Source organism: Anas acuta, chromosome 3, assembly GCF_963932015.1.
Source record: "Anas acuta chromosome 3, bAnaAcu1.1, whole genome shotgun sequence".
In the NCBI taxonomy this organism is placed as follows: domain Eukaryota; kingdom Metazoa; phylum Chordata; class Aves; order Anseriformes; family Anatidae; genus Anas; species Anas acuta.
The window spans coordinates 36,871,668-36,885,571 of NC_088981.1; the positions used below are offsets into that span (position 1 = coordinate 36,871,668).

General features: G+C 46.4%; 2 long non-coding RNA genes across 8 annotated transcripts in view; both read right to left on the bottom strand.

The window, feature by feature from the left end:
- Positions 1-13,904, bottom strand: part of LOC137853840 (uncharacterized) — a 60,144-nt gene that overhangs the window by 17,287 nt on the left and 28,953 nt on the right. For 4 of the 6 annotated variants that reach the window (XR_011094756.1, XR_011094754.1, XR_011094755.1 and 1 more), the window contains 3 exons: positions 5,556-5,609; positions 2,723-2,832; positions 1,933-2,066 (listed from right to left, as the gene is read on the bottom strand). This is a non-coding gene — a long non-coding RNA (uncharacterized lncRNA). Of the gene's footprint in view, positions 1-1,932; positions 2,067-2,722; positions 2,833-5,555; positions 5,610-6,475; positions 6,523-8,536; positions 8,577-13,904 lie in introns of all 6 variants that reach the window. The other 2 variants (XR_011094759.1, XR_011094758.1) reach the window with 2 other exon arrangements.
- Positions 11,311-13,884, bottom strand: LOC137853842 (uncharacterized). Of its 2 annotated transcripts, none has more exons than XR_011094762.1 (2): positions 12,427-13,884; positions 11,311-11,757 (listed from the first exon to the last, which is right to left on the bottom strand). It is a non-coding gene; the product is annotated as an uncharacterized lncRNA (long non-coding RNA). The 2 variants fall into 2 exon arrangements; XR_011094763.1 differs by having other exon boundaries at positions 12,347-13,884.

Here is a 13,904-nt window from a genome sequence, read left to right on the forward strand (position 1 = left end):
GTTTAGTTCAGTCGGAGTCTGAGCAGGAAATGCCAGAACCCATTGGCAAGGCCCAAGATCTGTGCAAGGTAAGATCTGGGTAATTCTTTCTGCCAGACATTGTCACCACAAGACCAAGGAGAATAGCTGGAAACTGTACAAAATACCAGGACCTCGTCATGCCTCGTGGTAAGCCTGCTCTGGGAGGACCCTGTGCGGTAGGCTCACCCACTGATTTCTTCAAAGAATATCCACCAGTCAGCATGAAGTTACTGGTAAGGATCCTATCTTTGAGAAACACAAACAGATGGCCACTCAGCCTCGTGGCACCCTGGGTGAACTTCACAGAGCAATGTGAACAAGCTATTGAGTCCGTGCTCTATCACGGGCACAATGCCCAGAAAGATCTGTGATTTTCTGCTCCAGCTCCACTTTACAGCCAGGTAGTTTTCTTCCTCCCGTTACTCCTACTGGTTGTAGATTGCCATTGCTTTGACAATTAGAAAGTTTTTCTAATTGCCAATATAAACGTATTCTGTTTGGTTTAATGCCCTTTGCTTAAAATGGTCTTTTTCCCCTCCAGATATTAGCCCTCTAATGTTCTCCTAAAGAGTGTCTGACCTTGAGCTGGGCAGCTAGCCTCATTCTTCTCACTCTGCTGGAGACAGACGAGGAATACCCCCATTTTCCCATGTTTTCCTTGATCCCTGATATTGATTCTGGCTCTGACTGCTGCCCTCCCCAGAGGAGGCATCTCTCCAGGAAAAAGGGATTCAAAGGAAAAGGTTGCAGTGTTAGCAAAGGCCATGGTCTTCCTGTCCACCAACCCCATTAGGCTGAGATGCTCATAACAGTGCTGTGATGTTGCCCCTGTGACACTTCTCCCCCTCACTGGGGAGCACTGTTTCTCCTTGGATTCTTTCTTCTTGCCTAAAAGGGAGATGCATCACTAATTGTTGTGACATATTCAGGGAAAATTATTATTATTCCTTTTGTATGAAACAGATCAATATACCACAGACTTGTAGCAACCAGATTAGAAAGTAATAGAACAAACTTAGGAAGATGAAGAGGAAAAACCCCCAGATTATAAATGAAACAAGCCCTGCCTCCAACCTTATATTTAAGCCAACAAATATATTAAAACATGTTTTTAACTGCTAAGTATTGGCAAGCATAGCCAATCCTAGAGCAATCACACAGCAATAAAATAGCAGCCATAAAAAACAGATTGGATACTATGAGATAAACTGCAGCACATCAATTTACACAATTAATAACTGCCAGAATAATTGCAATTCATTTAGGAGTTGGAATCAAATCGTAAATCAGTCCCAGCAACGTGTTAAATAACAAATACCAATTTTAATACAGAATTGCTGAGTATGGCATTAGTAATTGTAAGGAGTGTTGTAAATACAGATGCTTATCCCCTAGTGTTGCTCACAGTATTATTTACACATTTTGCACTAACATTTTGTCCCCGCTGGTGTCACACACAACAGTATTTATTCCCAAAGTGCTGTATTATTACTTTTGGATTTCCATGTACCTACTTTGCCTATTGTTCAATGGACTACAGCCATATCTTTTGCCCAGCAGTCATGCTTAGCAGCCCTTCTTTGATTCATATCAGAAAAACAAGGATTTTTCAGGCTGCAGCAGTGAGTTTCTGTGATGGTAGAACTGTTCCCAAATACCACTGATTATTATAACCACAAAGCAAAACACATGATTCCTGTTTGTAAACTATTATTACAGGGCCTTAATATGTGTAGCTGTAAAGCTCGACCTTGATTAAAGGTTTAATTTGCAATGCAATACTTTGTGCTCACAGCTTGTTCCAGAAGAGAGGGAACAAGTTGCATCCAAGACAGACATGCAGTTGCTGACTGCCTGTGATGGCTCGTTTCTCGTGAGCAGGCGTGGTAAGGGTGAGGCAAAGGGGCATACCTGTGTCCCTCTATTCTTCCTCTATTCTTCTGTTCTTGCTTTTCGCAAGTCCGGCATAACGGCACCCTATCTTCTTCATATCTCGGTACTCAATGTAGAAGCCTTCCTGCTTCTCTGTCCCCTTGGATATGACTCTGGAGAATAATCCAGAAATCAAATTTGTCATCACGTTCACTTTGAGAGGAAAAGCACCTCCTTCCTACCTCTTCTCCTACGTAACCCTCATGCAGAACAAGGCTGAGGTTTAGTGGAATTGTTGTGCCTCTGCATTTGAGATAATTGTGCTTCAGAAAGAGAAAGTCCCATAACACATGCAATATTCATGCACCGTGGGAGATTTTCTTCAGCTTCACTGAGCTTTGGATCAAGCTTCATATCACCTTAAACTTCCCACAGCCTCAGCCTGCATCATTACTGGCCTCTCTACAAGCCTGCAAGGGACCCAGCAGCCCCCCCCAAGCAGGATTTCAATTAGCTCCATCTCCATCTTAATCCACCAGTTGATCTAATGATGTTTTGAGTGAGGCCTGTTCCACATTTGCTCATCAATACTACATCTCAGCCTTTCTATATTTATCTTCCCTGGGATTACAGGGAGGACAGAAGGAGACTGTAAATAGTTTGCACCATTCTTCTTGCCTTATCAAGGGCTTCTGGTATGGAAAAGAGTGCTGGTTGTCTTGAAACCAAACTGCAAAACAAGCACGCTTACCGACAGCTACATCATGTTTCAATACAGGATAATATATAACATAATAAATATAATATGGCTGAAATATGTTTCACTTACATGTTTTTATCTGTTTCATAATTGTAAGATTCTTGTCCATGGTAAAGCAGGAAGCATATTTCTATAACAATTTCCTGATGAAAGTAGGTAGGTACATCTTCAGAGCACACCTACAAAGAGAAAAGCTTTATGCACGCCACACAACAGATCTGTATTTCAGGTGAAATCCGTAGGGTGCAGCTGAGGGCTTGAAACACTTACTCCACCTCCCTTTCCTTTGGTATCATTCTAGATTATGCTATCTTGTTATTTTGCCTTTATATGATACAATTTTTAAGCGCTTATTTGGACAGCTATCAAGTATCCTTAAAGACTCCCACAGATGGAGAAGCAGATGCACTGTAACCATCTGGGGCCAGAACTATGATTAACTTTCAAGTTAATGTGCCTGTAAGAATGGACTGCATATTAGAAATGTTTCTTCCATTTCAACCAGGAAAAACAAAACAAGGTTTAAAAGTAGCCTCTAGACTTGGGTGCCTACCATGAGATTTTTTTTTCCAGTCTTTTTCATGCAAAATCAGCAACATGCCTGAAATGCTGGAAGCTGGTGGTCTCCTGTCCTTAAGCCAAGAGAGATCCTCCCTCTTCTGCGCTGGTGACTTGAGTTGCATTTACGACTCCTACAGAAATGCCTCAAAGGAACTGTGTCCAGAATCACACTGGCCTTTCATAATGCTATAACATACCTTCCCAGCAGGAGAGGAATGGCTATTTTTGGTACCACTAACCTGCAGTTTTCACTTTCATTAATTTTATCTGCCGTTTCTGTTTATGAAAGCATGAAACCAAGACAGGCAGCTCAGCCAGTTGGAAAGACTGGGATGGGTGATTGTTCCTCATCTGTCCATGAACTTCTTCAGATGTTTTCACCACACTATATTCTATGATATGAATGCCTGTAGGATTATTATCTAAATCTGCAAGCATTACTGATCCCATAAGCCAACAACTCCCTGACCCCAAGAAAATATGATTTCTTCTTTGCTGGGCAGATAGCCTCTCTTACAGTAGCACCCTACATCCCCTTTTACCCTAGAACACACTACCAGCTTACACCTCACACACATCCCTCTGGGCCTACAAGCACGCTAGTTACTTCCATCATCAGCAACCATATCCATTTTAGCTTCCATTTAAGCACTGAAGGAATCTCCTTATCTCCTTACTCTGCCTGATTACTGTGTTTGGTTATATTATGGCTTTCTGGTTCATGTCAGATGAACATAAGCTTCACAGATGGGTGGTGAAGAGTCTATAAATGAAATTATAGGTTGGGCAAAGTCAAAGGTAGACTGGCCCAAAGAAGAACAACCTTCATAAGTGACTTCATATACAGCTGGTCATGCTTAGCTTGGGAATAGCCTCCGTGCTTCAAGAAATGTGAGAGACTGTATCTGATGTATCCCCTTCTAATTGCTCTGAACTCTGTCCTTTCTCCCTCAAGCCCAGTTTCAGTCAGATTACCCGCATGCCAACTTGGACTGAGTGCAACAGTGGGTCAGGAGAGGGTGTGAAGAAACAATGCAACAACACAAATGGCCCGGTCATGGGGCTAACGGGGAAACCAAGGACTGTACAGGCCAGGCCAGATGAGATGGTGTGGGTGTACGTATGGCCCTGGCAGCTAAGGCTGCCCCACCTTGGTGCAAACAGCAGGGCTGAAGGTGGGACATTGCTGCCTCATGTTGCGTCAAAGGACAAAGAGATGTGAGAGCATGTTCCACCTTTGCCTCAAAAGCCCATGCAAACCTTTGGAGGGAATTTGGCTCAGCACTTTCAGAGCCCACATGCTATGTAAATGGTAGCAGGTGTCTACAAAGCTGAAAATAAGCTGGTATTTTTCATACTCTTGTATGCCCAAAGCTCCAACAAGAAGCACATCTGCTGTGGGGATGAAAGGACCCCTTTCAGCCACACGGGTGCCATGCACGCAGTGAGGGTCACAGGACAGGGGGGTGGCTGTGTCAGCTACAACAAAACTCAGCCAGCCGCGTACTTATGCCTCTTACAGGCATCAGGAGCACAACATCCTCAGGCAAACTTCCCAAAACTTTAAAGATACTTAGACTAAGGGAGAGGGAGTGAGAGATTGTTTGGGCTGTCTCTGATATGAATTTGGATGAAGAACTTCAGGTAACACCAAGCACACCAGCTTGTACAAGCATAACTTCTTTTATAGAGATTCCTGCAAAAATATCAGTGGATGTAAAGCATCGTTATTACTTAGAGATAGCATTTTCAGACAAAAATGTCACAATGCTTTGTTATCTTTAACTAATTAATCTGAATTATTCCTGTAAAGTAGAAAGGCGACATGGATATGGCTCACTTCACCTCAGCCCTGAAGCGTAGTCATCACCAGTGTGCAGAACGTCAGCTGCATCATAGCACGCAGAGATCTCGCTCCCGATTACAAGGAAGTGAAGACTATCAGCTCTAGTTAAATTTCACGAGGAGCGTGGGAGGTCAGGAAGCTGTGTGCATAAACTCAGACTGGACCTGGCAAGGCTAAGATCTGCTTACAAGACAGCTGTCACTCTGTCACAACAACATTTCTCAGGACTGCTGGTGGTCAGGGCAGCAAGGCAGGTCAGAGTCCACGCATTGCAAGAGCTTTGGTTTCTCAGTCAACAGCTGGATCAGCCTGGAAATAGATCTCAAGGAAAAATCCTCAGCACCCTGCCAGGCTGCTGACAGCCCACATGGGACGGAGCAGTGCCTGTTTGCATCATGCTCCCTCCCCGCCAGCACAGCCACACACACTCTCAGGGTAGGAGCTCTCTCTGCTAAGTCCTTCCCTATTTAGGGCAGGATTTAAGCTCGCACTCACCTGTAAGTAAGGGCACGCTTGTTCCAAAGCTTCCCCATCTCTGGTCAACAATTTCTGCAACAGCAACAGACACAAAGGGATTAATGAAATCAGCAGTGCCTCACACCATTAAGAACAATTCTGTATCAACAGCCAGCAGGTGAGGAAATGCAGCAGTAAAATTCTTCTGCCCATGCAAAGCCAGCATACAACAACTCCTGCCTGAAGAAGAGAACATATGAACTGAATCCATTCATTTAAATGAAAGGAAGGCAGAAGGGAAAGTGTTAATTATTCTTTGTGGGATGAATGAAATGCACTGTACAATTAGCACCTTCTGTGCTCCCGCCTAATGACAGGCTTAACTTAAGAGAATTCTCCATACTGTCCTACGTATCACCTTTCCTTTGACATTATCTTCCTTTTCTTGGCTCTCCACATAGAATTTTAATGAGATCTTAATTGTTTTTCCATCAGCTGCAAGGATTTCAAACCCAAGTCATATGCTGGTTGTCATTTTGCAGAAGGTGGTACGGGGAGCTGTAGAGATGTTCTCTTGCTAAAAAGGAGCAGGAGGCAGCCCCCACACCTCCCACTGCATCCCGGGGAAGGGCTGTCTCTGTATTTCCAGCGCGGGCCTAGAGACTACAGCTCGGTGTTTTTTCACTTGCACAAGGAGGACTGGAAAAATCTGTCACGCACGTGACCATCACCACCTCCCTGCGACTCCACTGGCTGCAAGGAGGCTCGAGGTTGGTTTCTGTGCCTGCCTTGCTAGGCTGGCTGAGCAGCACACAGCCAGGGGGCTCATTGTGCTGAATGAGCTGTACATCAGCCTCCTTTCTGTCTTTCACCATCTACTAGTCACTTGCACACTCTCTTCCTTCATCATTCAAGTCATTTTTGGCAAGGCAACATATTTCAAGCATAGATATACTTACTTCTCTTGAACCTTTTCAAGGGCACTTCTGGAGATGTCGCAGGCTCCCTGAAGCATCAAGGGAAATTGCAAGCACGACTGGAAGGAGCTCACCATCTGTCCTGACCCCAGGGGGTGACGGGGCACCCATGGTGCAGCACTAGTATGCAGAGAGATGCTACACGTCAGGATTACCCTTTATGGTCGTTGGACCATGTTAATTTATTGCAGAGTGGTTAGCCCAGAGCTTGCTACCAAGGTATTTCAGCAGATCGTGCTGCCTGTGGGAGCCTGGCACTAGGTGCGAATGCAGAGGCAGAAGACAGCTGGACAAGGAGCAGCAGCGCTGTCCCCTGAGCACCGAGGCTTGCCTGAGGCTGGCGGGGCACATCCAGACACAGAAAGGGACAACAGTCTGGGGGTTATGTCAGCCAACAGCAGCATTTTAGAGATTTGGAAGCTGTATTGGCACGTATTGCTGGCCCACAGGGCATGGAATCAGTGGAAAATACGACTCGCTGAGGTTTTAGAGAAAACTGGTTTCAGGGCTAGGAAAAAAAACTCTGCTTCCCACTCTGAGTCCTGTGGTTCTCAACTGGACAGTGCTGCACAGACTAGCCAGTCATGTTTAACTAAAGCTTAGATATTTTTGTCATTTGTCCATGCACTTAATGTTTATTAAAATATTTCTAACAGCCTTTTTCCTGCTCCATTTCAGCGCATGGAGCATACAGTGACAGCTTCCATGTAGCTGTCTCCCAGAATCACATCCTCTGCCCTCCCAAAATATCTCTCTCCCTGATGGGAAGGAGTATGGAGGTAATAGCATCTTTTATGACATAGCTGCTGCGTGACAACTATGTGGTTTCCATCTACACCTTACTCTCGTTACAGACATTCACTTTTTGACAGCTAGATTTTTCCCTGTTGGGCTTCGGTGCCAATCCAAATCTCAACGAAGTATAAGAAAACAAATTAATTAGCAGTCACTGGAGAGTCTGAACATTGCCCGGAGATATACATTGAGAACTAAATAAGAGAAGCCTCTAATGCTTATTAAGGATTTGAGCTCGCCTGTTTTTTTATTTGCAAAGACATGCCTCCTGTGACCAGGGACTGTGGGCGGCTCTGCAACTGGAAACCCGGTCAGGGCTCAGTAATGAGATGGGCCAGGCTCCCCACATTAATATCTGAGGGTACAAGCAGTGAAATCCCTGTAGGGACAGACCGCGACCCGTTCTGCCATCCTTAGAGCATCACAGCCATTCATACAAGAATGTTGGTTTTGTCCACAAATAGGAAGGCATCAAATAAACTGATGGAGCCTGGGAAACTTGCCTTGCTCCTTCTTTCTTGGGCTATATTTCATTAGCCATGACAAATATTTAAATTAAAGCAAACACTGCAGATATGAGTGGATTTTTAATTCAGTGACAAGACACACTGCCTTCAGGACCTCTTTCATGTCCATTATAAATAGAAAACCATAGCACTGCAAAACTAAAATCAGTGCTGACAGTCCAGCTCTTGCCTTCTTTCAGGAACTTGCCAAAATGTGCAAAAATTTAAACATTCAGAGAGATAACACACTGCTCACTCAGTGCACCTCATCTGTAATTTACAGATTGTTATTGCTAGCAACATTTGAATACTCCTTACTTGCTTAAAAATGTGTCCCATTGCCTAGAGCTTTCAGCAGATCATCCAATTTCCTAACAAGCCAGTAATGTGCTATTGAGTGCTGCCACTGGAGCAGAACAAACTAGGTTCCTGTTGTATCCTAAGTGTGGGGCTGCTCAGTCTGGAGCTGAAACATAAAGGTCCATGCAGGGTTGATGCATTTTTCATTTTTCTTTACGTATCCAGGTGAACTTCTCTTTCAAAGCGTAACCATACTTCTGAGCGTGGGAGATGGACAAAAGGGTCCCCACTGCCAGATACTTTCCTCCCTCCTACTGCTAGGAAAAATGTGATACTTGACATACAAAGCAAAAGCCCAAATATTTCAATTTGGAAATTCCTCTGAAAGTCTTATGACAATTGTGGTTTGGGTCCCTCATGCTCCCCATTCCCCTTTGCTCACCTGTCTCCCTCTCCGAGCTGCATTTTCTGGTCCTGTGTACCTGACAGCCGGAGGAAAGGACGTTCAATTTTTTCTACACCAAAAATCTTTCAACAACCTTCTGAAAGCAAAAGCCTTTCACAAACAACCCCAAATTAAACTGAAAAATAGTCTCACTTGAAAAGTAAGCAAACAAACAAAAATCCATAAAAGTCCCTGAACAAGCCCTATCTTGTGAAAGAATGACCCTGCATGATTAAGCAGCGATATCCCCAGGGACTGGACAGCTTCCCAAGGGATTAAAAGCCCTTTCAACATAATTCCCTCGGTGACCGAAACCAAAATGTGAACCGAGCTCTTTGGAAGTGAAACTCTAGCCTGTTCACCCCGGTGACCCCGCAGCGAGGCACCGCGTGAAGTGCTTGGATTTCCAGCCGACAACTTTCTCCGTCCCTTGGCAGAGAGCTGCGGCGCTTGGGGTGGCTGCGCAGAGGAACCTGCAGGGTCCCAGCCTGGCTGCCTGCTTTCCTCCTCCCGGGAGGTCATTTGTGAAGCTCATTACCAAATGGAGCATGTAGCTGCAGACGTGGTTCGTGGGGGTATTCTTCTACATGCACACAAAACGTGCAGGGCTCGCAGGGTGTGCGTGTGCCTGCGCTGGCTGTAGGAAAGGCTGCGTGGGGTCAGCTTGGGAAAGCGCCTCAGATCCTCAACTTCAAAGGCAGGGAGAAAATCTCCAGCAGATCTGGGATTTTGAAAAGCTGCTAGATCCACCCAAAAGAAGGCAAAGAACAAACATCTTGAGACCCTGAGCATCATACATTTTTTCCATTATTTCTGAAAATGATAACATGCCTTTGCCTGGGCTGCAGAAACCTCTGAGACAGATCTGTCCTCAGGTCAGAGGAAGTGGTGACATAGCAGCGAAAAATGTCAGCTTTCCATTCAGTTCACATCTGTGCGGTTCCCACTGCTAAGGCCAAGATTTTTATTTTTTTTTTGAGCCTTTAATTTTAATCATGCATGCAGAAAATGAAAACTATGTAGCACACTCCCAGCAAGCCAGAGCGACAGACGCCGTGTCTCTTCGCTCCTACCACTGGTCTTTGGGGCCACACCACTCCTGCCTGTTCAAGAGCACGGCTTTACTGGCAGGGTACACAACTTGACAAGTAACAAGTACGACATGGCGAAGGAATTTTCTTCTGTCTCTCTTTTCTTCTTTTTAGTTGAACTGAATGTATATAAACAAATTATATTTCTGACCTTGCCAGCAGATGAGCTTTTCCATCTGGGAATAATATTCCATTTGAACCAAGGGGTTGGAAACCCTTTGCAAGAGACATGCAAACCTAGCATGGACACAGCATTCTCATACGTATTATAAAGAGAGAGAGAGAGAAAAGAGAGAGAAAGACCAAGGGACCTACAAGGGCTTTTCCATCTCTAGCTGCTTTAGGCTTTCTTGGAGAGAAAACACTTGCCTTCTCCCTGAAGCGATGAAAGCCTGGCTTCTCCACCCTGGCATAGCTTGGTGCTGGGAGAAATTGGAGGGGTAAAGCAACTCAGAACAAGCACTGGTTCCTCCTCCCCCTTACTTTGAGGAAGATGCTTCCACTGCAAGGAGATGTGGGGAGATGCGTCCCCTCCCTGCCTCAGGTAATAGATGCTCCACCACCATTTCAACATACCAACGAAACTGCCCACCCAGGCAGAACACACTGTACCTTTCAGATGCTCCCCGAACTAGTCATCTTCCTTGGATTTTACTTTTTGGCTTTGGAATGACACCATCAACTACAGGCAAAGCCACTTTTTTTTTCCTATTCTTGCTGGAGGAGTCCTTACTTCAGTGCACCCCCACCACAAACCCTTCATAAACCCTGTGGTGTAAACCCCTGAAAATTGTTTTCTGTTGTTTCATAACGATGATGTAAAACCCAGGCACAGCACAATTGGTAAGAAACCACACGTGTTAAGCCTCCCAGGGTAACCACCTGTATGACTTGTGGCAAGTTCCCACAGATAACACTCACAAACCCACTGCAGAGCCCCTCTGCATCTGTAGGGGCGCAGTAGCCCCACAGTCAGGCATGGGCCACCTTGGGCTGTCCACAGAGAGCAGAAAAAAGGAGGTTACAAGCCAAGATGTCTGTCTGTCTGGCTGTCTTTCATTCTCTTCCTTTCTTTTCTCTCCAAGATTCACAGACTAAATAATCTCATCTTGTTGGAATTACCTTGATAATGAATAATCTATGCTGCTCTTGCTTCGTAGGATATTGTTCCCTTGCACAGCACACACATCTATTAAACAATTTTTTGTTGAGATAAACTTCCAGCAAAGTTCAGCAAAAAAAAAAAAATCAAAAAAAAATCATGTCAGGGCCAATCAGTGCCCTGGGGACAGGGGGAAGGGGTGTGCATTTTTTCCCCAGCTAAGTACTTTGTATAAATTCAGCAAGAGAAATTCACTTTACTTTCAGTCAATATACAAGTTCTTTGTATGTTTTTGTTTGGGGGGGGGATGAAGGACTGAAATTGCTTAATTTCACTGAATCAGTCCATCTTCTGCCAGTCAACAAGAGCTTTCAGCTCAGACAAAGACTGAAATAAAGCATACCAAATAAAACCCATGGACATATAATTGTCATTTCCCAAAAGCTTCTTTCAGTCCCAGCTTCTCAGAAAACTAACCAAGCATTAAAGCTGCTGCCTCTCAGGGAAACTAATTATAACTCAAAAAAAAAAAAAAAAGAGAGAGAGAGAGGGAAAAAAAAAAAAACAACCCACACATCTAACTGAAAATATGAAGGATAATTATGTCATTAAAACTAACAACATTTCAGATGGCAAAAGAATCACAAGGCAAGAATGGATGTGTTGGACACCATCAGGCTCCCATCAGATTATTCACAATAAAACTGCAGCCGTCACCAGAAGAACCTAATCCGTGTGTGCTTCCACTGACAGGGCTCAGATGTGTGTGCTCGTATTCTTCAGCCCCAGCAGAGTCAAAAGTGTCAGCAGTTCATTGTTTGTCTGGACCAAATGGACTCTTCGAGCTCCTTAATGACCCACGCTGAGCGCCATCCCGGCGAGGACGAGCTCTCACAGCGCCGCAGAGGAGGCTCCTCCTCACGCCGGACAAGGAGCTGCTCACAAAGCCCCTGTTTGATCAGCGCAGCTCCATCGCAGCGGTGTGGGCACAGCAGAACAATCGTCCTTTTCAGAAAAACCAAGCCCTGGAAGGGACGGAGAGCGATGGGTGCTGCGAGGACCGCCAGGCGGCAGGAGGTGGGTATGTTTTCTGGCCATAATGGGTCCTGAACCACAGCGGCCATCTCCGTCAGCACAACTGCACAGCCCCACAGGAATCACAGGAGCATCTTTTGAGTAACTTTAATCATTCCCTGTTCTAACCTTGCCAACAAAGGACTTGATAAAGGAAGTTGTTCTGCGAGCAGCTGCACTAACAGAACTCAGTTTCCTGCGGATCGCTGCTCTGCCCCTTGCACTACCACTGACGTTAGCCCCGCTTTCCTCCCACCATCTCCTCCCTGCTTCAGCTTCGGGGTCACTCCGCACCCCTCAGCCCTCACCACCACATTCCCAGTTTTCCTGAGGTTTGCTCCTCCTTCAGACTGGTTTCCCGGGGACATGGCTCTCAGCACTCAATACCTGCCAGATCCCTCCCTTGCTGCCATCACCTCTTCACCACAGCGGTCCCACTTCCTTCTGTTTCCCATCCGACACCCCACAGCTCCCCTCCCGTCCCCGACACGTCTCCAGTGACATCTCCCCCAAAATCTCCACTCGTCTAAAGCCACTCACAACGGCAGGGCAGATGGTTTCTGTACGCCGACTACTCGGGGCAAGCAGAAAGGGCAGTGGCTGAGCGATCACAGCTTTACCTCGAGGGGACGTTAATCGAGCCTCTGGGAAATTTCCAGCAGCCCTCATGAAATTCATAAAAATCGCGATGTCTCTGAGACGCTTCCCTGCCTTGCCAGATTGGCTAAAATTTGCTGACAGTTTGGAAGTTACGGGGAGGAGCGGGGGGGGCCCAACAGATGGACAGACAGCCACGGGGACCGTATAAGCCTCATTTCCCTAGAAAAGCAGCCTAAAAATAGAAGTACACAGGGGCTGGTGGGCTCAATTAACACAAGCAGGCAAGGGTTTTGACTGCCAGGGCTGGCCCGTTAACCTGATTACTGGCCTTGCTGCTGCACAAGAGGTTCAGGTCCCCTTTCTGCGTCGTGGCTGCAGGAGCCCGCAGCCTCTCACTTCCTAGACTCATTAAATTCACTCGGAGCGGCAACTAATTGGGCTTCAAAACCCTCGGTGGGTGTCAGAGCATCTCCTGTGGCTGAGGGCCACTCAGCCCAGGGGGAAGCTAGGATGTCTGCCCGAATGCTGCCTTGGGTTTCTCACACCCCAGCCTCGGGTCAGACGCAGTTTCCCTCAGTAACACAGCACACGGCCTCTCGGGCACTGCCGTGGGAGGGATCTGTCCACACCAAGTGGAATTTACCCAGTGGAAAAAGCCAGCACAAAGTGCCACCTGAAATTCGCCACAAAATGTCCCTGCTAAGCGGCGACCAGGCCTTGTTTGTGCATGGGGCTGGATTTAATTCCATATAAATATCAGAGGGGCTCATCCTGCGGGCTCCTGACATATCTCCCTCACACAGACCTAGCGATTTTCGGGTGAACCATTATTAACCTCGCTGGCTCTGCGATGGCAGCGGAGAGACCGCACAGAGAAGTGCGGCAGCGTGCAAGGACAGCAGAAACTGAAATCACTATATTTCATTTCAAAGTGCTTAATCTTCTGCCCGAGGAAATTAATGTCACAGAAAAAGATGATCTGAGATAGCAAACTGCTGGGAGAGCTCAAATCTTTTTTTGATCTGCTGCACTGCTCCAGGCAGGCTTTTTTTTTCCAGGCCATGCCGTGCAATCACACTGGGGCGTTCGTGAACTTTTGGTGACCCTAAAATTGCCCTATTTAATTGTTTTGCAGGCTCAACCACCTTACAAGGGCCTGAGCCTTCCCCAGGGGTCTGGGCAGACCTCAGAGCCCTACAGAGGCTGTGAGACTCACCCTTGCAGCCCCCCTGGTGGGGTTAGTGCCCTGCCAGGTGCCCCAGAAGCCAGGAGCCACCTCCTGCTCTCCTTCCCCAGCACCTCCAAGCAGCCCCAATGCTCCAAGTGCCTGCTCGCACCCCTCCGAGCAGCTCCTCAAAGCTTCCTCCTGCAGAACATTGCCTACGGGGAAGGAAGGGGCAGATGTCGAGCTCAGACCAGCAGCCAAGAGCCCAAATTTCTCCTGCTGTTGTTATGGTTGCTTCAGCTTTTCCGTAGCTGTTAGCCGACACTAACAGCG